Here is a 27,845-nt window from a genome sequence, read left to right as displayed (position 1 = left end):
CTGCGTGTAGAAGATAGCTGCGAGGCAGGATCTGCACATGGGCACGCGTATCCTGCAACCAGGGCAGGGAACATGGCTGGTGCAGATGCCAGCTCACGCACAAGTTGTGCTGCAGAGGACTCGGATGGGCACTTCATTGGGGCGACATACAGAAGGCGGCTGATGGGTATGCACAATGAAATGCTTGGTGCATTGGCAGACGTACCAGAAAGCTAGAGTTCAATGTTAAGGAGCATGGGAGGAGTCCAGCATAAACTTGTCACAGTTTGCACTTTGTGAAGAGCTTGGAGCCAATGTTTTTTTTAAATTTAATTGTTGTGTACAGCCATTCTTTTTCAGTGTGTGGTTCCTTTGAATTTTTTTGTGCACTAGTTAACATAGAAAAAGGCCCGAGCAGTACCTTCCAAGATTCTACACAGCCAAACACTCACGCAGCTTGATGTGAACATTGCTTGGCGCCCATCCTTCCCACTGTGAAATTGCTGGCCAACTCCTATAATGCAAGGTTAGCTTGGTGCCATACAAGCTCAGATAGCTCTCATGCAAGGTCAGCTTGACGCCACACAAGGTCAGACGACTCTCACACAAGCTCAGACACGACCATGGTGGCTGCAGATACCAGTGTTCAAAAGGGGTTGCAGGGTATCACACGTCAAACAATTTTTCCTCCAATAGATTATTAGGATTGTTTAGATGTCACCCCAGCGGTGTGGCAGCGGCTTCCACGGAGCACAAATCTGCCGTCCTCTATCAGGATGACAGCATTCATGCTCTCACCACTGCCCAGCCTGTGCGGACTGCTGCCACTGATGCTCATATGGTGCAGTCCGAAGCCAGGCTCTCACAGGCCAGACATGCTTAAGTCGTCCCGCAAGGCCATCCGCAGTCTTCGCTTCTGAAAGTCAGCAGCCTTCCAACCAGGCATGCTTTAGCCACTGGGGTCGCACTATGTAGGAGCACTAGGACAGGCAAAGGCACACTGAAGTCATTCGCTAAAGAATGCACAAGAATGATTAGTTTAATGTTTGTATGCAATACAGAATGCTTCAATGTATAAATTTGGTTTGGACTGCTGATTTTATGTTAGCTATTACTTTTGGGTCTATTGGTGGATGGGGAATTGGGGTTGTGTTTACTGGTATTGCAGTTAGTTGAGTTGATCACAGACAGACTGGCCGGAAAGGGGTGGTATTGGTTGCCTTCTCTCTTCCTCAGCTTGTCGCTGTATAGCTGATGGCAAGAGCAGTGCCCTCTTGCTGATGAGGTTGTACAGTATGAGGCAGACCACGAAGAGTCTGGACATGTGCTCTGCCGAGTACTGCAGGTCCCTCCAAAGTGACCCGGACAGCAGAAGCGCTGCTTCATCACACCAATGGTCTGCTTGATCACATTTCATGTGACAGCAAGATTTTCATTGTATTCATGCCGTACATGTGTGGGTTGCCCACCGGAGTCATGAGCCATATCGTCAAAGGATAGCCCTCATCACCCAGTAGCCACCCTCTGGTTTGTTGTGGTGGCTCAAATGCAGCTGACACAGCAGACTGCTGCAGAATGAAAGCATCATGACAGCTGCCAGAAAACCAGCATGATTTACTGAATATGGGTGCACACCAACTGGGCGTTGAGGGAGTGGAATCCCTTTTGGTTGTGGTGCATCTCGGAGTAGACAGGCAGTGCCTGAAAAACGATGTACATGCCATCAATGGCATCCTGTACCATGGGAAGCCTGCAATCCTGGCAAAGCCACATGCTCGCTCTGCCTGCTTCTGCCCGGCAAGTCAGAATGAAATGTATTCAACTCTCTTGAAATTCAGCAATATGGTATAAGAGAAAATCTAACAGCAGAGATAGGAAATTGGCTGATGGACAGTAAAACAAAGTTACAGTGTAAGGACATTGTTCAGACTGGAGAAGGGTTGAAAATGGTGTACTCCACTGGTATTGGTCCACCTTCATACACAGATATATGCACACACACATATACAAATGTATATACATACACACAACATATACATGAATACATGATTTAATCTTGGGTACAGGAAAAGTGACAAACGGTGAAGATGACGTCAAAAGATGGTAGGAAGGCATAAGCAGAGAGATGCAGATGCAATTTCATGTAGTTAACTGTGAAATAATACCAGGGAGTATACACGGAATAGAAAAATAATGGAAGGTGTGGATGAACAGAAGGACTTAGGAGGTTCAAAAACAACTCTCGAAAGTGTAAGTGCAGGTACAGAAAACCTTAAAAAAAGTGGTGAAACGAATTGGCTGAAGACTGGCATCTGTGATGCTGGAGACATCAGGAGGCCAAGATGGTTATCCACTTGGCACTTCTGGTTGAAAATAGTTGCAAATGCTTCAGTGTAACAGAGAAGGCCAAGAGATTTGAGAAGTCTTTAAAAAAAATTATGAGAATTTTGATATTGCAGTGAAAGTTTATTCCCTCTGGTTGGGGAGCCAGTGAAGAGGAGTCATTAATTTAAAATGGTAACTAAAAAAGTGAGGACAGTTTAAGGCTGTTGGAGCACAGATCATTCTGCCCGGCAGAATGCTTATGGCAGAGACCATTTTATCTTTTAGAGGAAAACTAGATAAATATTTGAAAGAGAGAAAGACATAAAGCAGAGTATGGGGCAATGGGAATAGACCTGAAATATTAACACCGTTTCTCTCTCCACAGATGCTGCCTGACCTTTTTTTTTTTTAAGAACATTACAGCGCAGTACAGGCCCTTCGGCCCTCGATGTTGCGCCGACCTGTGAAACCATCTGACCTACACTATTCCATTTTCATCCATATGTCTATCCAATGACCACTTAAATGCCCTTAAAGTTGGCGAGTCTACTACTGTTGCAGGCAGGGCGTTCCACGCCCCTACTACTCTCTGCGTAAAGAAACTACCTCTGACATCTGTCCTATATCTATCACCCCTCAACTTAAAGCTATGTCCCCTCGTGTTTGCCATCACCATCCGAGGAAAAAGACTCTCACTATCCACCCTATCTAACCCTCTGATTATCTTATATGTCTCTATTAAGTCACCTCTCCTCCTCCTTCTCTCCAACGAAAACAACCTCAAGTCCCTCAGCCTTTCCTCGTAAGACCTTCCCTCCATACCAGGCAACATCCTAGTAAATCTCCTCTGCACCCTTTCCAAAGCTTCCACATCCTTCCTATAATGCGGTGACCAGAACTGCACGCAATGCTCCAGGTGCGGTCTCACCAGAGTTTTGTACAGCTGCAGCATGACATCGTGGCTCCGAAACTCGATCCCCCTACTAATAAAAGCTAACACACCATATGCCTTCTTAACAGCCCTATTAACCTGGGTAGCAACCTTCAGGGATTTATGCACCTGGACACCAAGATCTCTCTGTTCATCTACACTACCAAGAATCTTCCCATTAGCCCAGTACTCTGCATTCCTGTTACTCCTTCCAAAGTGAATCACCTCGCACTTTTCCGCATTAAACTCCATTTGCCATCTCTCAGCCCAGCTCTGCAGCCTATCTATGTCCCTCTGTACCCTACAACATCCTTCGGCACTATCCACAACTCCACCGACCTTAGTGTCATCCGCAAATTTACTAACCCACCCTTCTACACCCTCTTCCAGGTCATTTATAAAAATGACAAACAGCAGTGGCCCCAAAACAGATCCTTGCGGTACACCACTAGTAACTAAACTCCAGGATGAACATTTGCCATCAACCACCACCCTCTGTCTTCTTTCAGCTAGCCAATTTCTGATCCAAAGCTCTAAATCACCTTCAACCCCATACTTTCGTATTTTCTGCAATAGCCTACCATGGGGAACCTCATCAAACGCCTTACTGAAATCCATATACACCACATCCACTGCTTTACCCTCATCCACCTGTTTGGTCACCTTCTCGAAAAACTCAATAAGGTTTGTGAGGCACAACCTACCCGTCACAAAACCGTGCTGACCTGCTGAGTATTTCCAGCATTTTCTGTTTTAATTCAGATTTCCAGCATCCATTGTATTTTTCTTTTGTACAAGGCTGTGGGATTAGTTTTGGATTGATGTAGGAAAAAATTGACACAGATGGGCTAAATGTACTTCTTCTGTACTATAAACCTTCAAGGTCCTAGGATATCTTTGAGCTGCCAATTTCTTCTCCATTTCCTCTCCTCCTCCTCCTTTCAGGTTCTCTTCCCCAACAAGCTCTGCATCATCTTCTATCCAAATTTCTCCTTCTGATGCAGCCCCAACCATTGCACCTGCAAGTCCAAGGGGCACAAACTTGAGTGCCCCTGGTGCACGTGGTTTAGCCATTCATTGCCACATGTGACTCAACCTATTAAGATTTTCCAAGCCTTGATTATCAAGAAAAGCAAGCTCCTTTCATCAATTACCATCGTAACAGCACGAGGTCATTGAGCCACTCAAACCTGTTTATTATTCATTTTGATCATGGAAGAACTACACTGCAATTCCATTCACCCATTTTAATCCAAATTCTTTGATATCCTTACCTAATATTTATCGAACTCTGCCTTAATATTTCATTTGACTCAGCATCCAAAGCCTTTTGGTGAGCAAGTTCCAGATTTCCACTATGCTTTGTGTGATTAAGTGCATCCTGATTTCACAAACGTGAATTTTATTACAGCCACTTGTTCTGGATTCTCCCATCAGATGAAACAGTTTCTCTGTATCTACCATAGCAAATCCCTTTATCATTCCCAATACCTCAGAAGGTTCTAGATGCTGTGCCAATTGAAATTTTCAAATCTGAGATTGATAGATTTTAGTTAGGTTGTGGTAATAAGAGATATGCAACAAAGGTAGATAAATGGAAGTGGGTACAGATCAGCTATGATCTAACTGAATGGCAGAACAGGCTCCTCGAGGATGCCTCGAGGACTTCTGCGTTGGAGATACAGTCCTGCCACCTGATGCCAAGAATTCTCCGGAGACAGCAAAGATGGAATGAGTTGAGACGTCGCTCTTGGCTGACATACGTTGTCCAGGCCTCGCTGCCATAGAGCAAGGTACTGAGGACACAGGCTTGAAGCACTCGGACTTTTGTGTTCCGTGTCAGTGCGCCATTTTCCCACACCATCTTGGCCAGTCTGGACATAGCAGCAGGCACCTTTCCAAAGCACTTGTTGATTTCTGCATCGAGAGACAGGTTACTGGTGATAGTTGGGTCCAGGTACAAAGAACAAAGAACAGTACAGCACAGGAACAGGCCATTCGGCCCTCCAAGCCTGCGCCGATCTTGATGCCTGCCGAAACTAACACCTTCTGCACTTCCGGGACCCATATCCCTCTATTCCTTCCTATTCATATATTTGTCAAGATGTCTCTTAAACGTCGCTACCGTACCTGCTTCCACCACCTCCCCTGGCAGCAAGTTCCAGGCACTCACCACCCTCTGTGTAAAAAACTTGCCTCGCACATGCCCTCTAAACTTTGCCCCTCGCACCTTAAACCTATGTCCTCTAGTAACTGACTCTTCCACCCTGGGAAAAAGCTTCTGACTCTGCATTCTGTCCATGCTGCTCATAACTTTGTAAACCTCTATCATGTCGCCCCTCCACCTCCGTCGTTCCAGTGAAAACAATCCGAGTTTTTCCAACCTCTCTTCATAGCTAATGCCCTCCAGACCAGGCAACATCCTGGTAAACCTCCTCTGTACCCTCTCCAAAGCCTCCATGTCCTTCTGGTAGTGTGGCGACCAGAATTGCACGCAATATTCTAAGTGTGGCCTAACTAAGGTTCTGTACAGCTGCAACATGACTTGCCAATTTTTATACTCTCTGCCCCGACCGAAGAAGGCAAGCATGCCGTATGCCTTCTTGACTACCTTATCCACCTGCTTTGCCACTTTCAGTGACCTGTGGACCTGTACGCCCAGATCTCTCTGCCTGTCAATACTCCTAAGGGTTCTGCCATTTACTGTATACTTCCCACCTGCATTAGACCTTCCAAAATGCATTACCTCACATTTGTCCGGATTAAACTCCATCTGCCATTTCTCCGCCCAAGTCTCCAACCGATCTATATCCTGCTGTATCCTCTGACAATCCTCATCATTATCCGCAACTCCACCAACCTTTGTGTCGTCCGCAAACTTACTAATCAGACCAGCTATATTTTCCTCCAAATCATTTATATATACTACAAACAGCAAAGGTCCCAGCACTGATCCCTGCGGAAAACCACCAGTCACATCCCTCCATTCAGAAAAGCCCCCTTCCACTGCTACCCTCTGTCTTCTATGACCAAGCCAGTTCTGTATCCATCTTGCCAGCTCCCTTCTGATCCCATGTGACTTCACCTTTTGCACCAGTCTGCCATGCGGGACCTTGTCAAAGATTTTACTAAAGTCTATAGAGACAACATCCACCGCCCTTCCCTCATCAATCATCTTCGTCACTTCCTCAAAAAACTCAATCAAGTTAGTAAGACACGACCTCCCCTTCACAAAACCATGCTGTCTCTCGCTAATAAGTTCGTTTGTTTCCAAATGGGAAGGGGAGTAGGTGAACTCTTGAACCACTTCCAGAGCGTGGTCGCCGATATTGATGGATGGAGCATTTCTGACGTCCTGTCCCATGATGTTCGTTTTCTTGAGGCTGATGGTTAGGACAAATTCATTGCAGGCAGCCGCAATCCTGTCGATAAGTCTCTGCAAACACTCTTCTGTATGGGATGTTAATGCAGCATCATCAGCAAACAGGAGTCCCCTGATGAGGACTTTCCGTGCTTTGGTCTTCGCTCTAAGACGGGCAAGGTTGTACAACCTGCTATCTGATCTCATGTGGAGGAAAATTCTTTCTTCTAAAGACTTCAATGCATGCGAGAGCAGCAGTGAGAAGAAGATCCCAAACAGTGTAGGTGCGAGAACACAACCCTGTTTCATGCCACTCAGAATAGGAAAGGGGTCTGATGAGGCACCGCTATGCTGAATTGTGCCTTTCATATTGTCATGGAATGAGGTGATGATACTTAGTAGCTTTGGTGGACATCCGATCTTTGCAAGTAGTCTGAAGAGACCACATCTGCTGACTAGGTCAAAGGCTTTGGTGAGAGCTATGAAAGCAACGTAGAGGGGCATCTGTTGTGCACGGCATTTCTCCTGTAGCTGGCCATCAACAGCAGCAGAATTGTACTCAACCACAATCTGTAACCTCATGTCCCAGCATATACCCCACTCTACTATTACCATCAAGCCGGGGGATCAACCCTGCTTCAATGTAGAGTGCAGAAGGGCTTGCTAGGAGCAGCAACAGGCATACATAAAAATGAGATGTCAGCCTGCTGAAGCTGCAACACAGGACTACTTGCATGCCAAACAGTGGAAGCAGCATGCAATGGAGGGCTAAGCAATCCCACAAACGACAGATCAGATCTAAGCTCTGCAGTCCTGCCACATCCAGTCTTGAATGGTGGTGGACAATTAAACAACTGACAGGAAGAGGACCTTCCACAAATAACCCCATCCTCAATGATGGAGGAGTCCAGCATATCAGTGTAAAAGACAAGGCTGAAGCATTTGCATCCATCTTCAAAGGTGCCGACTGGATGATCCATTTCAGCCTCCACCTGAGGTCCGCAGCATCATATATGCCAGTCTTCAGCCAATTCAATTCACTCCACGTGATATCAAGAAACGGCACTGGATACTGCAAAGGCTATGGGCCCTGACAACATTCCAGCAATAATACTGAAAACCTGTGCTCCAGAACTAGCTGCACCTCTAGCCAAGCTGTTCCAGTACAGCTACAACACTGGCATCAACCTGGCAATGTGAAAAATTGCCAAGGTATGTCCTGTGCACAAAAAGCAGGACAAATTCAACCTGGCCAATTACCGCTCCATCAGTCGACTCTCGAGCATCAGTAAAGTGATGGAAGGGGTCGTCGACAGTGCTATCAAGCAGCACTTGCTCAGCAATAACCTGCTCAGTGACACTCAGTTTGGGTTCTGCCAGGGCCACTCAGCTCCTGACCTCATTACAGCCTTGGTCCAAACATGGACAAAAGAGCTGAACTCCAGAGGTGAGGGGAGAGTGACTGCTCATGACATCAAGGCAGCATTTGACTGAGTATGGCAACAAGGAGTCCTAGCAAAACTGGAGTCACTGGGAATCGGGGGAAAGCTCTCCGCTGGTTAGAGTCATATCTAGCAAAAGGAAGATCGTTGTAGTTATTGGAGGTCAATCATCTCAGTCCCAGGCCATCACTGCAGGAGTTCCTCAGGGTAGTATCCTAGGCCCAACGATCTACAGCTGCTTCATCAATGACCTTCCTTTCATCATAAATTCAGAGGTGGGGATGTTCGCTGATGATTGCACAATGTTCAGCACCATTCACAACTCCTCAGATACTGAAGGAGCCCGCGTCCATATGCAGCAAGATCTGGACAACATCCGGGCAGGAGCTGAAAAGTGGCAAGTAAATTCACGCCACACAATTGCTAGGCAATGACTATCTCAACAAGAGAGAATCTAACCATCACCCCTTGACATTCAATGGCACTAACATCGCTGAATCCCCCACTATCAACATCCTGGGGGTTACCATTGACCAGAAACTGAACTGAACCAGTCACATAAATGCTGTGGCTACAAAAACAGGTCAGAGGCTGGGAATTCTGTGGTGAGTAACTCACCTCCTGACTCCCCAATGCCTATCCACCAACAAGGCACAAATCAGGAGTATGATGGAATACTCTCCACTTGCCTGGATGGGTGCAGCTCCAACCACCCTCAAGAAGCTCGACACCATTCAGGTCAAAGCAGCCCACTTGATTGACACCCCATCCACCACCTTCAAAATTCACTCCCTTCACCACTGACGCACAGTGCAGCAGTGTGTACCATATACAAGATGCACTGCAGCAACGCACCAAGGCTCCTTTGACAGCACCTCCCAAACCTATGGCTTCTACCACCTAGAAGGACAGCAGATGCATGGGAACACCACCACCTGCAAGTTCCCCTCCAAGCCATACACCATCCTGACTTGGAACTATATCGCCGTTCCTTCACTGTCACTGGGTCAAAATCCTGGAACTCCCTTCCTAAAAGCACTGTAGGTCTACCTACACACCAAGGACTGCAGCGGTTCAAGGTGGCAGCTCATCACCACCTTCTCAAGGGTAATTAGGGATGGGCAATAAATGCTGGACTAGCCAATGATGCCCACATCCCACGAATGAATTAAAAAAAAATCTAAGAGTACTACTGTTTTCAAAATGGAATTTTTGCTTACAGATCTGTTAACAGAAAACAGGAAATAATGATGATTATAAACAGGGAAAGTGGGTGTAGATTATGAGCTTTACAAAACAAGTCCTTATTTCAGCACCCATCACCTAAAACCAAAATGGTAACAAGCACAAGACCCCTAATACACGTGTACAGACAGTACATTGAGAGATCTGGAGGTAATATTTTTCCTTCAGTGAAAAAACTCAGAATGGAAATACCAGTCCATTGTGACATCCTGTCAAAATTTGACAGTAGTGAGAAAAAATAAATTAGGGAGGACAAAAAGTAGAAAAACTGTTACACACACATTTAACAGGAAAATGAATACTTCCAAGTTGCAAACCAGTAACAACTTACTTTTCAAAGCTGTGAACCTTCTGAGAAAAAGCATAAACGAGCTTCTGGGAAAATAACCCCTACCTCAAACTCAATATATGGTTTTTTCAGGCAATCACCTGTTTGAGTATATTTCCACCCCAAGAGGTTTTATACTTGAATTGTGTCATAGGTATCATTAAGTGGGTTGAGTAGCATGGTTTTAGTGTGGGCAGGGGGAGTCCACGTACATTGCAAAGGTTAGCACGTTATTTGGTTTCCGAGAACATGCTGCCGTTTTACTCCTCGAGTTCACACAGTCAGAACTTGTAAGAAGAAACTCTTACTGTGGCAGACCTCCTCTTGAAATAAAAGTTCACAAGTGAAGAGCTTAAAACCACAACAGCATGGACATCAGATGAACAAACTAATCTATAGTTACTAATAATGGTGAATTGTACGACAACCTTTCAAGGCATTTTGAAACAGGACATTCCAAGGTTGGAACATCTCTCAATACAAGCCTTTATACAGAACCTCATTCATGTAGATAGCAGCAGAGAAGGAAAGGAAGTTCACATTTTGAAAATCACCTGGGAGAATCAATACTCAGTTATTTTATTTCTCACATTTCTTCAAGTTATTAAGAGCTTACTCAAACCATTCATGAAAAAGTAAACAGGCAACCTAGCTTGATGACTCTGCCAGTGATGCTCTTGTGCCACCTACATGCAAGAGCAACCCATTGTGATTCACCTGTGATTGTTCTCTTCCCACCTGTGGTGAAGAGCCACAATGCAGAAATTACCATTAAGAAGTTAAAGATGCAAACCCACATCCTATGACTCCACATCACAGTATATTTATAGCTCCAAATACCCATAATATTGATCAACTCTGCAGCTAAGGAAAAAGTAACAGGAGTTACCAAAAACATTCTTTAACCCCAGACTCGGTACCGTGAAAGAAAATAAAAATGATTATGAAAATTCACAATTTCTAACTTACATTGTGATGTCCTTTCATGCAAGTGGAGGATGGATTGCAATAAAAAACTGACCATGTGTAAACAGTGCCTGTTAACCTATTTTAATACATTGCCAACATAATTCGAAAATTAATTCTTCCATTCTTATTTTCGAAGCAATGGACAGAATATTCTGTATGCAAATTTCAAGGGGTTTCAGCAAAGTAAAGAAGTGAAATTATTCCTTAGCTCCTGATAATGCTCTCCCTGAGAAATTGTGTGTATGTTGCAGGTTGGAATGCATTAGCTAAATGGCTGAATTATTCAATTTAATTTTCCCTAATACAGCTTAAAATTAATCATGGACCAATCCAGGCAATTTTTACTGGAAGACTGGTACACTACATCTGCCCCATCTGTGTACCAGTTTCAACGGCTCAGCACATTGATTTGTATTACTATAAGCAAACTGACAATCACCAGCATTTCATCTATTTAGACTTGGACACTAACAGTGATTGCAATGGTAATATAATTGATTAAAAACAGATGATACTTGGAAATACTCAGCAGGTCAGGCAGCATCTGTGGAGAAAGAAATAGTTAATGTTTCAGGTCGATAACCTATTGCCACAATTAGAGATGCAACAGGTATGAAGCAAATACAGAGGCATGGAAATCAGGTGTGGGGGGAAGGGGGTGCAGAAGGAAAGAACAAAGGGAAAGTTGTGATAGGGTGAAAGGCAGAAGAGATTAAATGGCAAAAGGGATGATGGCGTAAGGCAAAAGGAGGTGATAATCAGACAAGTATAGAAACAAACGATACATCCTAAAGGAGCTGTAAATGGCATCAGCAGAACCATTGCCAGCACTTGCTGTCCAAGATAGGAGCAGTGGTCATGATCCTAAATTAATGAACTCAATGTTGAGTCCGGAAGGCTATGTGAAGGAAAGATGAGGTGCCATTCCTTGAGCTTTCACAGAGCTTCATTAGAACAGTGTAGGAGGCACAGAGATCAGAGTGGGATGGTCCGTTTACCATTTTAGTTCTCCATCCCTTACCTCATTCCCACCCTGTGTAGGAGGCTGAGGTAGAAGCACAGCCAAGCAATGTTGTGGAGAGGGAAGTAAATGGGCTTGGTGAAAGATTGATGGGTTTGAAAATCAACTCTGGATCAAACAGGACATCACGGTTTCGCATGGCCTGATCAAGTGTCTCTGAGAGGAAGTGGTTAGGGGTAGGGAGCAGCATTTATTGCAGAACCAGAAAATGATGGATTCAATCCACCCTCACTACCACTTAAGTTGAAGGAAATTTTGATTTAGTCGATAATTTAACGTTAGTTGGAAAGTCTGACAGCATAGAGGTAGTTGTGGGTAATGAAGGATGTGAAGAAGTAGAGTTGGATGTCACGGTAAACATCCAGAGGCTGAAATAAAAACAGAAAATGCTGGAAGTACTCAGAAGTTGATTGCTTGCTTGCGGATGATAGCACCATAGGGCAGGATGTACATGAAGAGGAGAAGGGTGTCAAGGATAGATCCTCAGGGGACTCCAGATGCCATTGCTGAAGATGTGCTGACATTGGAACAGGTAGGAGCAGAATCACACAGGGCAATATCATGCTGATGGACAGTGGGGGAAAGGTAATGGAGGAGAATAGTGTGGTCATCCTTTTGAAACTTCAGAAAGGTCAAGAAAGATGGGGAGGGATAACACACTGTGGTCACAGTTACAGAGGATATCAATTGTGACTTTTTCCTGGTACTGTGAGCGGGACAGAAGCCAAGCAGAAGTGTTTCAAACCAGGAGCAATGTGGGAGAAGGACAAAATAATTGGGACCTGACAAAATGTTCAAAAACCCAATGGAGCTGTAATTGAAGAGGTCCAATAGGTCACAAATGGGCTTTCTGAGGAACGATTCATGATGGCAGTTTTTAAAGAAAGATGGATGGTGCGTGAGCAAAGTGAACCATTAACAATGTCAGCAAGAACAGGGGCCACTGGAAGCCAGAGTTGTCAGGAACTGAATGGGCAGGGATGAAGGGAGTAGAAGACAGATCTTTCAGAAAAGATGAACTAAGTTAGAACCTGAAGGAGATAGAGTGGGTAGGGAACCACAACACAAAATAAAATGACCATCCACAGTCAGCTACATGCTGGAGACGAGACGAGTAAACACACTATACCTGGGACAGTATATTTGCTGGAGTCACAGAGGCCAGCGGCAGTCAGGAAGCTGCAGCAAAAACTAGGTGCGGGCTATCTGTCTTCAACCTGGTAGGTTTAGGTTTGCTTTACTGCCAGCTATGCTAAATCATTGTTAGGACCTGGAAGCATAATGTTAATATAGAAGAAGCTTATGACACCTACGAGGCTTATAAGCCCATAAAGCTTATGAGTGCACCGTCCTGTGACAACATCCTGGGGGTTCCCATTGATGAGAAACTGAACTGGACCAGTCACATAAATACTGTGGTTACAAGAGGTCAGAGGCTGGGAATTCTGCAGCAGGTAACTCACCTCTTAACTCCCCAATGCATGTCCACCATCCACAAGGCACAAGTCATCACAAGGAGTGCGATGGAATGCTCTCCACTTGCCTGGATGGGTGCAGCTCCAACAACACTCAAGAAGCTCGACACCATCCAGGACAAAGCAGCCCACTTGATTGGCACCCCATACACCACCTTCAGCATTCACTCCCTTCACCACCGACGCACAGTGGCAGCAGTGTGTACCATCTACAAGATGCACTGCAGCAACTCACCAAGAATCCTTCGACAGCACCTTTCAAATCCGTGACCTCTACCACCTAGAAGGACAAGAGCAGCAGATGCATGGGAACAACACACCTGCAAGTTCCGCTCCAAGCCACACAACATCCTGACTTGGAACTATATCGCGGTTCCTTCACTGTCGCTGGGTCAAAATCCTGGAACTCCCTTCCTAACAGCACTGTGGGTGTACCTACACTCCAAGGACTTGCGCGGTTCAAGAAGGCAGCTCACTACCACCTTCTCACGAGCTATTAGGAATGGGCAATAAATGCTGGCCTAGCCAGCAATGCCCACATCCCATGAATGAATAAAAAAAATTGAGGCAGAAAGATTAACATGACAAGTCATTTAACTTGTTGCTCTACTGCAGAATGCTAGAGGAAATGTAAAGCCCCATTGCTTGCAACAGTATTTGCTGACAGTCTGAATGGCTGTGGCAGTCTATTTGGCAACGCTCATCCTCAAATTAGCTTTTGGAAATAAGTCCAGTTATTTACGGTCTCTCTCTGACATTACATATTCTCCACATCTATATTTGTAATAGCTAAGAATGCTCCCAGAATATTCTCTTTTTTCCAAATTGTTCTGGTGGGCTATCTCAATTTTGAAAAGCAGGAATGAAAGAAATTTCATAAAGGAAACCAATCAACATCTTAATGCATTTGGTATGCTGCATAAATACTTAGTGGCTGACTGCTGTTAGAGGTAGCAATTTGTCTTTCGAATATTTCTTTCTAAGATCATGTTGTCAACAAGATATTTCCAATATGGTTACTCAGGATGTCTTAATCTGTTCTAGTGCAGCAACAACACTGGCGTCTACCCAACAAAGTGCAAATTTGCCCAGGTACATCCTGCCCACAAAAAGCAGGATAAATCCAATCTGGCATTTTGTGCCCCCTCAGCCTAGTCTCAATCATCAACAAAGGTGTCGTTGACAGTGCTATTAAACAGCACTTACTCAAATAACCTGCTCACTGATGCTCAATTTGGATTCCTCCAGGACCACACTGCTCCAGACCTCATTATAGCTTTGGTCCAAATATCATCTCAGTCCCAGGAAATTGCTGTGGAGTTCGTCAGGGTGGTGTCCTAGGTCTGAACATCTTCAGCTGCTTTAGCAATTGACCTTCCCTCCATCATAAGGTCAGAAGTGAGGATGTTCGGTGATGATTGCACAATGTTCAGTAAATTACTCTATGACTCTAAAGTAGTAAGTAACATGTGTGCCATACAAGTGTCAAGCAATGACCATTTCCAATAAGAGAGAGTCTAACCACCTCCAGTTGACATTCAATGGCATAACATGGCATTAACATGGATTTATGAAAGGAAAATCATGGTTGACCAACCTGTTAGAGGTTTTGAGGATGTTACTTGTAGCATAGATAATGGAGAACCAGTGGATGTGGTGTATTTGGATTTTCAGAAGGCTTTTGATAAGGTCCCACACAGGAGGTTAGTTCGCAAAATTAGAACAAATGGGATTGGGGGTAATATACTGGCATAATTGAGAATTGGTTAACGGACAGAAAACAGAGCAGGAATCAACAGGTCATTCTCAGGTTGGCAGGATGTGACTAGTGAGGTACCACAAGGATCAGTCCTTGGGCCCCAGCTATTTGCAATCTATATCAATGATTTGGATGTGAGGACCAAATGAAATATTTCCAAGTTTGCTGATGACATAAAACCAGGTCCAAATATGATTTGTGAGGAGGATGCAAAGGGGCTTCAAGGGGATTTAGACAAGCTAAGTGAGTGGGCAAGAACATGGCAGATGAAATATAATGTGGAAAAATGTGAAGTTATCACTTTGGTAGGTGTTACGACCAGGTGAGGAAGGGGTCTCAGGCTCCCCCTGGCCCCTTTCCTGGTTTGGCCAAAACAGGATTTAACTTTTAAAATGCAATGTTTTTAGCTAAACCCCCTCAGTGAGTCCTTGCTCACTGCTCTCCAATTGTAATTGTAAATGTACCAATCAGACAGGCTCTCTTAGGGTTAAACAAGTAAGATGTAAGTTTATTAACCTTATCACTCTAATTCAGTTAAAATTACTAAAATACGCGATGCACCCACACGAGCATGCATATAAGAGAAACACACACACGAATAGATACAGAGAGGGAGAAAGAATAAAGGGAAGGGTGGTTGTAGTAGTAAATGGAATTCAGTTACTGTCTTTAGTTTTGCTGCACAGTCCTCGATTGGAGTTGAGGTTTTGCAGTTCTCGCTGGGGCCCAGTGCACATTTTCAAACTTGCTTCTCTGGTACATAGAAACATAGAAAATAGGAGCAGGAGTAGGCCATTCGGCCCTTCGAGCCTGCACCGCCATTCAATACGATCATGGCTGAAGAGGTCCTGTGTCTTGAGGCTTAAGCTACTTCTGTGGGTCCCTAAGACTTTGAAGAGGTTTACTTTCTGTTTGGGATTTGGATATTGTTTTCAAGTCAGTTGGGGCGTGAACTGTTTTGAAGACAGTTGAAGATCAACCTGCCAAGGAAAAACCACCCAGTTCCTCTCTTTCTCTACCTCTTTGAAAGAAACCCTATGTATTCAGTGTGACAACTGAAATGCCTGGTGCCACACTTCTCCTGGAAAGACTACCAGATTAATTCTCAACATCTCTGGAATGAATGGCTTCTGAAAAGATCCCAGTGACCCGTCTTTGTATATCCAGCCACCAGACCAAAAGGGACAACTGTCTTTTTTCAATAGCGTCTTTTTTTCTTCAAGAATTAACAAGTATTTGGCAAAAGTATTCTTTTTTGTCTTTTTTTTGTAACAGACCTCTGCAGGCAGAATTTCTGTATTTCTGTATTTGTGTGTGTGTGTGTGTGTGTGTGTGTGTGTGTGTGTGTGTGTGTGTGTGTGTGTGTGTGTGTGGGGGGGGGAGAAAAGAGAGGAGTGGGGAGAAGGGGGGTGCGGAATTTAAAAAGGGAACTTTCATATTTCAATCAGTGTTAATGCATTGCTTCGCTACCAGATAAGTCTTGTTTTATAATAAACTGATAATGAAGTTGTTTATTAAAGAAACCTGGCTGGTTTATTTTATTCTGGGATAAAGAGTACAGTATATTATTGACCGAATCGGTAACTGGGTAAACACTTTTTTAAATATATGTTGTGACCTGCGGAGAAGTGGGACTAGAAAAGACAGTGCATTCCTCCCACCTTGTTCATAACAACATCCATCGATTGAGGATTGTTTAGTGGACAGAAAACAGCGAGGAGGAATAAACAGGGTATTTTTGGGTTGGCAGGCTGAAACTAACAGAGTACAGAAAGGATCAGTACTTGGGCCTCAGCTATTTATTTTATTTTTTATAAATTTTATTTTATTTAGAGATACAGCACTAAAATAGGCCCTTCGGCCCACCAAGTCTATGCCGACCAACAACCACCCATTTATACTAATCCTACATTAATCCTATATTCCCTACCACATCCCCACCATTCTCCTACCACCTACCTACACTAGGGGCAATTTACAATGGCCAATTTACCTGTCAACCTGCAAGTCTTTGACTGTGGGAGGAAACCGGAGCACCCGGCGGAAACCCACGGGGTCACAGGGAGAACTTGCAAACTCCACACAGGCAGTACCCAGAACTGAACCCGGGTCGTTACAATCTATATTAATGGCTTAAATAATGATACAAAGTTAGGTTGGAAAGTAAGTGGTTTTAAAAAAAGGTTTGCATTTATATAGGGTCTTTTACCACAACCGGATGGCCCAAGGCGCTTTGCAGCTAATGAGGTACTTTCGAAGTGGAGTCACTGTTGCGCTCTGGGAGGCGCAGCGTCCAATTTGTGCACAGCAGAAACATACAAACAGCAATGTGATAATGACAAGATGCTGAGGAAATGTTTCCCCTGGCTTTGGAATCTAGAACACGGGGTCACAGTCTCAGAAATAAGGGGTTGCCCATTCAAGACTGAGGTCAGGAGAAATTTCTTCATTCAAAGTGTTGTGAATTTGTGGAATTCACTAACCCCGAGGGCTGTAGATGCTCAATCATTGAGGATATTCAAGACAGAGGTCGATAGATTTTTGGGTACTATGGGAATTAAGGGATACAGGATTAGTGCGGGAAGGTGGAACTGAGGTAGATCAACCATGATCCTGTTGAATGGCAGAGCAGGCATGAAGGGCAAAATGGCCTACTCCAGCTCCTATTTATTATGTTCTTGAGTTCTTCCAAGTGGTGTTCAACATGGAGGAACACTGATTCATCAGCTGAGGGAGGGCAGGAGGTGGCAATCAGCAGTAGGTTTCCTTGCCCATGTTTGACCTGATTTCAGGAGACTTCATGGGGTCCAGAGTCAATATTGACAATACCCTCCTCTCTTCCTGATAACCTAGTGCATTCATACTACAGTTACCAGCCAAGATGAGTAGCAGCAATTCAGGTTCAAACCAGACAGAACAACATTCAAATTGCCTATCTCCAGCTAGGCTGAGATTTGTCTTCAGGAGAGCTGCACAGAGATGGGCAGTACACTACTTGAAAAGTTCAAAAGTTCTGCAATAACATTTATCTTATGAGACTGTGGCTTCTTTACTCATTTTTGATTAATCTATAAGAACTGAACATTTAGGTTTTCTGTCATAACAAAAGGAGAATGGAAACACTAATTATAATGGCATTTGCAGTTCATTAAATGATCAGTAGATGAGACACTTATTATCACACCTAAATTAAACATAATATAGACCCTAATATGCCATGAAGGTTTCACTCTCACCATAAATTCAGTGGAAGATCTGTAGAGCTCTGAGGAAAACTGAGGTTACGCTGAATAGAATTTCTCTAATGTGTTATAAAGGGTGGACAGGCAGAGGCAGGGCCCCATTAACCTGAGAATTCTCGTTTCTCAGACAGAACCCAGTGGGTTTGGCAGCCAGTATGCTGACTGAGCTGTAGGAATCTACATAAATGTAAATGTGAGCCCCATCAGTGGGCCTGATCCCTGAAGCTTCCCCTTTAAAAAAATATATATTCTACCAAATCACCGCTACATGCAAGGGACAAGGAGAAAGTAGCCAGAATTGGTGGAGGGTTTGGCCAACCCTTCTTCCCAAGGGCACAAAGTCATGACTTCCTTTAGCTAGGGCAGGTGGGTACCACATATGAGCCTTTTTGCCCTCAGCTAATGAGACGCCCTCCCACTGACCCACAAACTCCAGCAGCATCAGTTCTAGAGAACATCGTCAGGCATGATCCAGTCATCACCAACTTAGGAATTTCAGGGTGATATCCCGTACAAAAGACAACGTGACAGAAACTACTTTCATGAACAACTGGCAGTTGAAAAAAAATCAAATCACTTGAATCTGCAGCCTGTAACCACTGCATAAAAAAAAATTAAAGCTGTTGCAATATTTCAGACAAAGCTAAACTCCACCAAGTAACAAATTTTGGTTCACAGTAAAGTGATCAATTTCCAATGCTTAGATAACACAGAAATGAATTTTCCTGATGCCCAGCATGCAACCCAAACATAAAAGTTGGTCTCTTGTGAACATCTGTTGCACGGTTTAACCGGAAAACTGACTTCCACAGAGGGTGCAAATCCCAGGCAATAAGAAATGGACATTTATCTTCTTACCCCAATAGCTACATAGTGGGCCCTCAGGGAAACATGCTTGGCCCTATTCTATTTTTGTCTTCATTAGTAACCCTGAGATATCCATCAAAAGTGACATTATTCTTTTTGTTGAGGACACCACCCCAAATACAGTGATTAACTTCACATCAGGAAAACGAGCAGCTGAATCACTGCAAAGCACACAAACAGAATTGGATAGTGGGCAGACAAATAGTCCTAGCAAGATAAATCAATAATTCTGTTGCGAAAGATTGACCAGATGATGCTTGCCCATTTACAGGATTCCAAACTCCCTTCGGTTACAAAAGTCAGTTCTCAGCATGCTAATTGAATCTGATCCATGATAGGACAAAACAAGTGGCAAAGATTGGTGGAAAATAGGTAGAAAAGGAAACAAAATCCTCAAATCCCTATTCATCACAGATAACAGCTTCAATATTCTACAAAGTTTATATCTTCCCAATCATACTTCAGATAGAACAATTCAAGGCCATGTGAAACACTAGCCTTCAAAAGGTCAACTGTATGTTAGAATCCATCCTTAGCAATAGCTGATGCATGTAGTCAGGCAGACACTCCTGGACAAGGTTATGGCTGGAACTGTATCATAGGGGTGGTCAATGTTGAAGATGAACTTTAATGTTTATCACTTGGAACAAAAGGGGTGCAGTGGCTTCACCTCAAGTTATTGTATGAATCTAAAGATTCAAACTGCCTGAAAGGATGGTACAGCAGAAACTCTCATCGCATTTGAAAAAGCAGTTGGATATGCAGTTGAGGTGCCGTAACCTACATGGTTACAGACCTAGAGGTGGAAGGTGGGATTGGGGGTATATTTCTTTGTTGGCCGGTACAGACAGGATGGGCTGAGAGGCCCCTTCAGTGCCATAAATCTTTCTCTGTTTCAATTCCACACAGAGATGGCAAAACTTCACACAGACAAAAACATTTCTCTTGTCTTGAAGGTTGTCCTTTTTATAACAAAGATTCAAACATAGTTAACACTCAATTGTTGATCCAAAGTTACTAGAACATGGATCATGCTATGAAAAATCTGTAATTCAATGTATCAAACGCCAGATAAATCTACATCCCTCCACATCTGGAGTCAAAATCATAAAACAATGGAGGTAGGTAATAATTAAGGACACAGTGGGGCAGAGATATTGGCTAAGATGATGACACAGCAGAAACACCAGTGCAACAGGTACTCACCCAAAAGACATTTAGACTAGTGCCCGAGCTATTCCTTTAAGGAACCCGCATGGCAAGCAGAAACTAGCTCCAAGCATCTTGAGCAAACTTGTCTCTATTACTACAACTAATATCAACAGACATCCTCATGCCAGCTGCGACTCAGTTGGTAATTCCTTTATTCAAAAAGGGAGGGAGACAAAAAGCAGGAAACTACAGGCCAGTTAGCTTAACATCTGTCATAGGGAAAATGCTAGAAGCTATTATTAAAGATGTTATAGCAGGGCAGTTAGAAAAATTCAAGATAATCAGGCAGAGTAAACATGGTTTTGTGAAAGGGAAATCATGTTTAACCAATTTATTGGAGTTCTTTGAAGAAGTAGCATGTGCTGTGGATAAAGGGGAACCGGTAGATGTACTGTACTAAGATTTCCATGAGGCATGTGATAAGGTGCCACATCAAAGGTTATTGCGGAAAATAAAAGCTCATGGTGTAGGGAGTAACACATTGGCATGGATAGAAGATTGGCTCGCTAACAGGAAACAGAGTAGGCATAAATGGGTCATTTTCTGGTTGGCATGATTTAACGAGTGGTGTGCCACACGGATCAGTGCTGGGGCCTCAACTATTTACAATTTATATAAATGACTTGGATGAAGGAACCAAAGATATGATTGCCAAATTTGCTGATGACACAAAGATAGGTAGGAAAGTAAGTTGTGAAGAGGACATTAGGAGGCTACAAGAAAAGGAAATCAGAGAGATAGGGAGCGGCAAGGTCATGGAGGGATTTGAAAACAAGAATGAAAATTTTAAAATCAAGATGCTGCTTAAATAGGGAACCAATGCAGTTCAGTGAACACAGGATGAACAGGATGTGATACGAGTAAGGATAAGGGCAGCTGAGTTTTGGATGACATCAAGTTTACAAAGGGTAGAATGTGGGTGGCCGACCAGGAGTGCATTGGAATAGTCAAGTCTAGAAATAACCAAGGTATGAATGAGGGCTAAAGCAGCGGATGAGGTGAGGCAGGAGCGAAGTTGGGTGATGTTACAGAGGTAGAAATATTAAGTCTTGGAGATGCCACGGATGTATGCTCGGAAGCCCATTCTCGGAATCAAAAATGACACCAAGGTTGCAAAGAGTCTGGTTCAGCCTCAGACAGTTGCCAGGGAAAGGGAAAGAGTTTGCACTGGGGACCGAAGACAATGTCCTTGTTCAACACAAGGCGTCACCTTGTTAAAGGAGCTTAAGAGCACGCTAGGAGCGGCCACCCGGTGGATTGTCAAGGGGCTGATTGCCACTTAAATTACCTGCTAGCGCTTACTATAGAGGCTGCACGGCATTTTGGTGGATAGCACTTGACTAAATGCCTTCACCTAACAGCAAGCTGATTGGAAATGAACAAGATGTTGCTGAGGATTTCAAGCACTAATTAAAGGCATTCGCACTTTTTACTGTTCACTTGCTGCTGGAGGTTCGAAGAGGACCTTTGAAACACATGGAGACACTTTCTGGAATAGTTTGTCGAGACATTACCAATGCTTTATCAACATTTATTCTGGAAATTCTCTGAGGACACTACCTAGAAACAAAACGTGCTGCACTACTCAACCTTATAGAAGTCACCAGGAGAAAGGGAATGCTTGGTCATGGCCACATTAGGGTCCCCCTTGGTCTACAGAAGGAATAAGAGGAGGACATGAGGTCAGGCAGAGCAGCACCAGCTGCTGTAGGAAGGAGGAAAAGTGAACTTTGCTGCAGGTACAGGATATTCCTGCTTCTCTGGACTGCCTCCACCAAGACCTCCAGTGTTGCATCACAGAACCTGTGCACCCTCTCCCAGTCTCCGAGCTATTGTGAAACCTGTTTTGTCAGCCAGTGCACTCCGCATCTTCAGTGAAAGTCATGTGTGGAGTTCACATATACTGCTCCCTGCAAATTGCTTCTAATCAGTGCGAGTGCTCAACCTGCACATGTCTATTTTAGCACCTCCAAGCAAGTTCAAATTATGGTAATCAGCAATTAAGCCCAAAATTGCATGCTACAACCAGACTTTCAAACAGCCTCATTTTATTAGCGCAGCACCCACGCAGTGCCTGTTTTCATCCTTTCATGGAAATAACCACCAAAATCTCAACCTCGGAATTGTCATAGGGCTGTGAAACACGAGACTCACGCAACTGGTGTGAGTAGCCAATGAGAATATCCTGATAATTTCTGTAGAAAAGGACAGCTTGCACAAAGGTTGAGTGATCTAACACTACCCACACATGAAATAAATACTAGCAACCCTGGGAGATCACAGCGTGGGACATCCTGTTGTGAACTAAATGCCATCTGAGCAGGGCCTGTAGTACAAATAGGGTATTAATGTCTCAGCATGGTAAAAGTTACACCGTAAAATATTGACTGTTGCTTTTTATTCTGCTAAAACTGCTGCACCAGACGACAACACCACTTAAGGTCTCCTTCCCACCGCCCCCTGCCCCCCACTTTCATTATTCAAAATTTCCCCCTCTCCTTCATCTTTGGAGTCATTTTTATTGAGTGACTGCCAACAGTAGTTATCCCACCATCGACAGCAGCCCCAAATATAAAAAGGTCAGCTATAGCCTGCATAATTTTGCAATACAGAGAAGGGAACCCTTTAGCACAGGAGTTGTAATGTCAGCCTGCAGCTCTGCAGAGGCCTTGAGGGTGGGGGCAGGATGGGAGGTGGCAGTGAAGAAAGAGAAGGAAAGAGAAAGAAAGGAGGGGTCGGAAGGAGGACAATAAATTGATACGGCTGATGTGCAGCTAGTGTCATGCCGAGTAAAGGCATGTCCTATTCATAACTTTAAACATGGTTTATATTCAGTACAGAATCTTCTGGAGCTGACTTTTCTTTTTAAATGAACCACAATGGACATTAAAATGCTGCATAAGAAGTCAGGTGATTTTTGCCATTTCGGCCCAGACTCAGAAGTATCTCAAGCCTCCAGAAAGTTACTAATTGAATGACCATGGGTGGAGTGTCTCCCTTGAATGGACAAGATGAAACAATTTGTGGAATTCTCACCACCGCGGGTTTGTGGTCTTACCCAAAACTCAATATCTATGGACTCCTCGACTCACATCCTCCGAGCTCGAACCTTAGAGAACTGTAAGAAACCAGTTAAATCACTAGTAGCTGCAAATGGCCACCATCAATCTCCCATTGTGTAGCAATGGCTTCAAACTTCAGTTTTTCATTTGTCCACCCAGAATGATTTGATCAGGTGGTCACCCAACCAAAACTAATCACAGATATCGAATCTTATTACTCCAAGCGCCAGGGAGAGACTGGGCAGTCTAAAAAACAGCTGCAGACACAGCAGCAAAGGCAAAACATCTCTGCCTTTAAACTGGAGACTACATTTTAAGGCCATCAAGTCTGTTCCTTTTCGAATACAGTATAGAACACCAACCTCCTAGAAATAAGACTATGAACAACTAACTTCGTGACCAACTGAAAATCCACCCCTTCGAGAGAATCCTGCAATGATTCAATATACGACTCCAGCTATCAAATCCACCTTCAGGAATGAAAACGCCTTCTGCACCAGGGCCACAACGCATACCTTTTCCCTAAGAGCAGCCAAATCACGTGAACTTATTAATTATTCCTTCGTTTGTAATTTGTAAAAGTGCACTATCCTCTTTAACGGCTTTCTTTCTTGTGTGTGTGTGTGTGTGTGTGCATCTGAGTGAGAGTGTGTGGAGAGTGAGTGATGTAGCATCAGATTTTCGGAGTGAACGTGTGAATAGAAATAATCCTCTTTATTTGAACCCACGAAAAGTATGCTGCTGTATTCAAATTGGGCATACACTCAGGAATTAAGAAATACACCCATCTTCCTTTTCAAAAGAAAACACACTGATTACAGACAGCAAGAGGATGGGAACTGGGGTTTCAGTTCTGTCTCTCAATTCTGTCCTTAACACTAGGAAAACTGCTATATCATTGTTTGACAGAGCTTTCACTTAAAAGTTGCACTCCAGGTCCAGAGTGAACAGTCCTATGGTTTTCCTTTAATATAATTGTCTATTGACTCAGCTAGGTAGAGCATCGCCAAATGCAGAGTAAAACTGCCTTCACCCCAACTTCAACTGAGTGCTCCTAATGCGCTGGTGTATCCTTTTTTTGCTTTCTGCGCCAATCACCCTTGTCGATTTGGAGTAAAGTAGTACCAACAAGAAACTGAGGAAAGGTCATCAACCGGAAATGTTTACATACGAACTAGGAGGAGTAGGCTAAATGGCAACTCGAGCCTGCTCCACCAATCTATAAGGTCATGGCTGATCGGTTTGTGGACACAACTCCGCTTTCCTGCCTACCCTGGAACCCTTTGACTCACTGGTTTGTCAAGAATCTGTCTACCTCTGCCTTAAAAACATTCAATGACCCAGCCTCCACTGCTCTCCGGGGAAGAGAGTTCCATCGACTCATGACCTCAGAGAAAAAAATTTCTCATCTCTATTATATGGGCGACTCCTTAAAGTTTTTAAACTGTGCCCTTCGTTTTAGTCTCTCCCACAAGAGGAAACATCCTTTCAACATCCACCCTGTCAAGTGCCCTCAGAATCTTATCTGTTTCAGTAAGATCACCTCTCATCCTTCTAAACTCCAATCAATACAAACACAACTTGTCCAGCCTTTCCTCATAAGATAACTCGGTTTCTCTCTCCACAGATACTGCCTGACCTGTTCAGTATTTCCAGCATTTTTGTTGTTATAGTGTGGCGAGTCGAAGAGACTTAGCAGTTGGCAGGAAAAAAGACAAAAGCGCAAGGGGAGAGCCAACTTTGTAACAGCCCCGACAAACACATTTTTCTGCAGCACCTGTGGAAGAGCCTGTCACTCTAGAATTGGCCTTTATAGCCACTCCAGGCGCTGCTCCACACACCACTGACCACCTCCAGGCGCTTACCCATTGTCTCTCAAGATAAGGTGGCCAAAGAAGAAGATGATTATATAACTCATAGCATGGGAACATCACCACCTGCAAGTTCCCGTCCAATTCACCCACCATCCTGACTTGGAACTATATCGCCATTCCTTCGCTGTCGCTGGGTCAAAATCCTGGAACTCCCTTCCTAACAGCACTGTGGGTATACCTACCTCACATGGACTGCAGCGGTTCAAGAAGGCAGCTCACCACCACCTTCTCAAGGGCAATTAGGGATGGACAATAAATGCTGGCCTAGCCAGCAACACCCACATCAAATAAATGAATTTTTAAAAAGTAACTTTCAACAAATCACTTGTCGTGCAAGTTCAACAAACACTCTTGTCTGAATTAATGTAAGTTGTGTAATGTAAACCCGTCTCTTGTAGATTTCAATCAGCCCAGAATTTCACTGCCAACATAAAGCAGGTTTCAAGATGAGCAAAACTACCATTTACAGCCAAGATACATTTTGGGCATAATATGAGTACTAGCAAGAAAGACTTTAAACTTTTATATGTTTATTGCCGTAATCAATTTCACAGTCAAATACCCTACCCAACTTTTCAACCAGAGCAGGAAAGTTCCTACAGTGCCCTACATATTTTTCTAAAGTGCTGTGTGTGATTGACACTGGCTACTAAACTGTGTGGTCAATATTAATGCTGAAGTAAACAGGCATTAAGCATACTTTGCTTAAGTGGATGGCTGATTACCTGCAAGTACGCTGTTACTGAAAGTCTATTTTTTTTCAAGCCAAATTTCTCATTTACTTCAATAGAAACAATTTTTCCTGTTGTGTGCACAATGAAAGTAATTTTCTCTTAAAGAACAAAACTCCAACTATGGAGCCACTGAGCATGTATTCCCAAAAAGTGCCCTATGAATGAATTCTTCCAAAATGTCTACATACTGTGATGAAGACCCCTACCTGCCAAGAATGAGGCATGTTAATTTCATCATATGATCAATTTTAAACTGTTGCTGGGGTGAAGAGATGACTTGTTTGAAGAGAACAGCAATGGCTGGAAGAACATTTGCATACTAAGAGACAGTGCTTGGACAGACAAAAGAATTGCCCATTGATTCAATTAACAGATTAGTCTGGACAATGGTGATCCACATCTGGTCAGTGTAAGAGACAGTACTACATCCCCCCACCGAGAGCTTTGAAATCTACAAACGCAGAAGTGGTTAAACCAGCTAGTCACATGACTAACCTGCTGGGCCAATTTGGAGTTTTGAATTGTGCTCACAGGACAGCTTGCACACACAGGCGATAGTTTGTAACTGAAGCTGGAGCAAGACAGCCTCTGTCCTGGCTGGCTCTCTCGCTTTCTCACAAGCCTCTGGACCCAGTGAAGACATATAAACCTCAAGAGAGAAAAGACTCCTGCAGTGAAACAAGTTAAAGCATGCACTGCGCCCCAACAAACAGCAAGACTTACTGGCAACCAAAGACTCAACATCAAACTACACTCCATCTATTGCCTCAAACTTTTTCCCTTTATTCTTTCCTACTTTTTCTGCCTCTATCCGCATGCGTGTTCATCGCGTTTGCACGCTAGCGTGGTCGCATCGCATATTGGTAGCCATTGCTCAAATTAGAGTTTAAGATTAATAAACGTCAATCTTTTTTGTTTAAATCTAAGAAAACCTGTCTAATTGATTTATTTGCCATATAATTGTAAAGAGGTGAACAAGGATTCACTGAGGGGAGCTAAAACACGGTGTTTTAAAAAATTAAACCAAGTTACGGTTAAACCAGGCAACGGCGGAGAGGTAACCCCTAGACCCTTTTCTCACCTGGTCGTAACAATACTAAAATGTAAAGGCTCCTGTCTGCGGAAAACAGTTAGTATTCCATTTGCTTGTCAGATACTAAAAGCTTCCTACCAAGGTATTCCATTTGCTTTCAGTGGAAAGTATTTTTCCCCAGTCTTCATAATGTTTATTAAATACTAGCAGCTCTTCCACAGTGTGGCTCAAGGCGAGTCAGATAATATGATGCATTATAACAAGAAGGTTGACATTAACTTTATCTGAATAAAGTTTTTGAAACCTGTCTTAGCACTTTCTTCAAATTATCAAATCCAAACTTTTACGAGAGGCCTTCAAGTAAAAGCATTAACGAAGGTGAACAAAAGATAGCTTTAAAGTTTAGTTTGTGAAATATTTAACTTCTGTATGTCTTATGTTAACAAATCTAATTTTGAACATTACAAATTCAAGTTATAATGACAAGGCCTTTATTTCTCTTGAATAAAATGGGATGCCAAAAGTGTGATGTACAGGAAGTTAAGTGCACAGGAAGTTAAGTGCTCTATGCGAGACTTTTAATAAATTAAAGGCTGATAATGAAAATTGGTATAGACCAATTAACCATGGGGAGGAAAGCAAAAGCTTGCAGTTGATCCAAAAGTACTAACACCGGTGGTAAGAAGTTATCCCAGACCACAAATGCATCCTTTAAAGTATCAACTGGAGGGAGTCCACTTCACTATTGGAACAACAGAGCTCTTTACAGGAGCTAATACATTAGATTTACATATGGGCTTTTCTGCAGGATTGTGTACATGCATACAAGGTCAATTTTGATCCTTGTATTACTAGACTAATTAAAAACCTAAAATTCCCTTCCCCTTCTGGTGTTGAAGTCCTTATCCCCCTTTACAGCACTGTAACATATCATTTCTTTGAGTGCCCCAAAACACATTACTAAATGTACAGTTTATAAGCAGATT

General features: G+C 43.4%; 1 protein-coding gene across 15 annotated transcripts in view; it reads right to left on the bottom strand.

The window, feature by feature from the left end:
• The window catches only part of gtdc1 (glycosyltransferase-like domain containing 1), an 872,535-nt gene that overhangs the window by 807,270 nt on the left and 37,420 nt on the right, over positions 1-27,845 (bottom strand). For 2 of the 15 annotated variants that reach the window (XM_068034985.1, XM_068034987.1), the window contains exon 3: positions 26,322-26,475. The exons of the other annotated variants lie outside the window; for them this stretch is intronic. The gene's annotated coding sequence lies outside the window, so the exon portion shown is untranslated. The remainder of the gene's footprint in view (positions 1-26,321; positions 26,476-27,845) is intronic. 15 annotated transcript variants of the gene reach the window in all.

This window comes from Heterodontus francisci, chromosome 7, assembly GCF_036365525.1.
Source record: "Heterodontus francisci isolate sHetFra1 chromosome 7, sHetFra1.hap1, whole genome shotgun sequence".
NCBI classification, from domain to species: Eukaryota; Metazoa; Chordata; class Chondrichthyes; order Heterodontiformes; family Heterodontidae; genus Heterodontus; species Heterodontus francisci.
The sequence above is the reverse complement of the archived record's forward strand: the minus strand, read 5'-3'. Positions and strand labels throughout refer to the sequence as shown.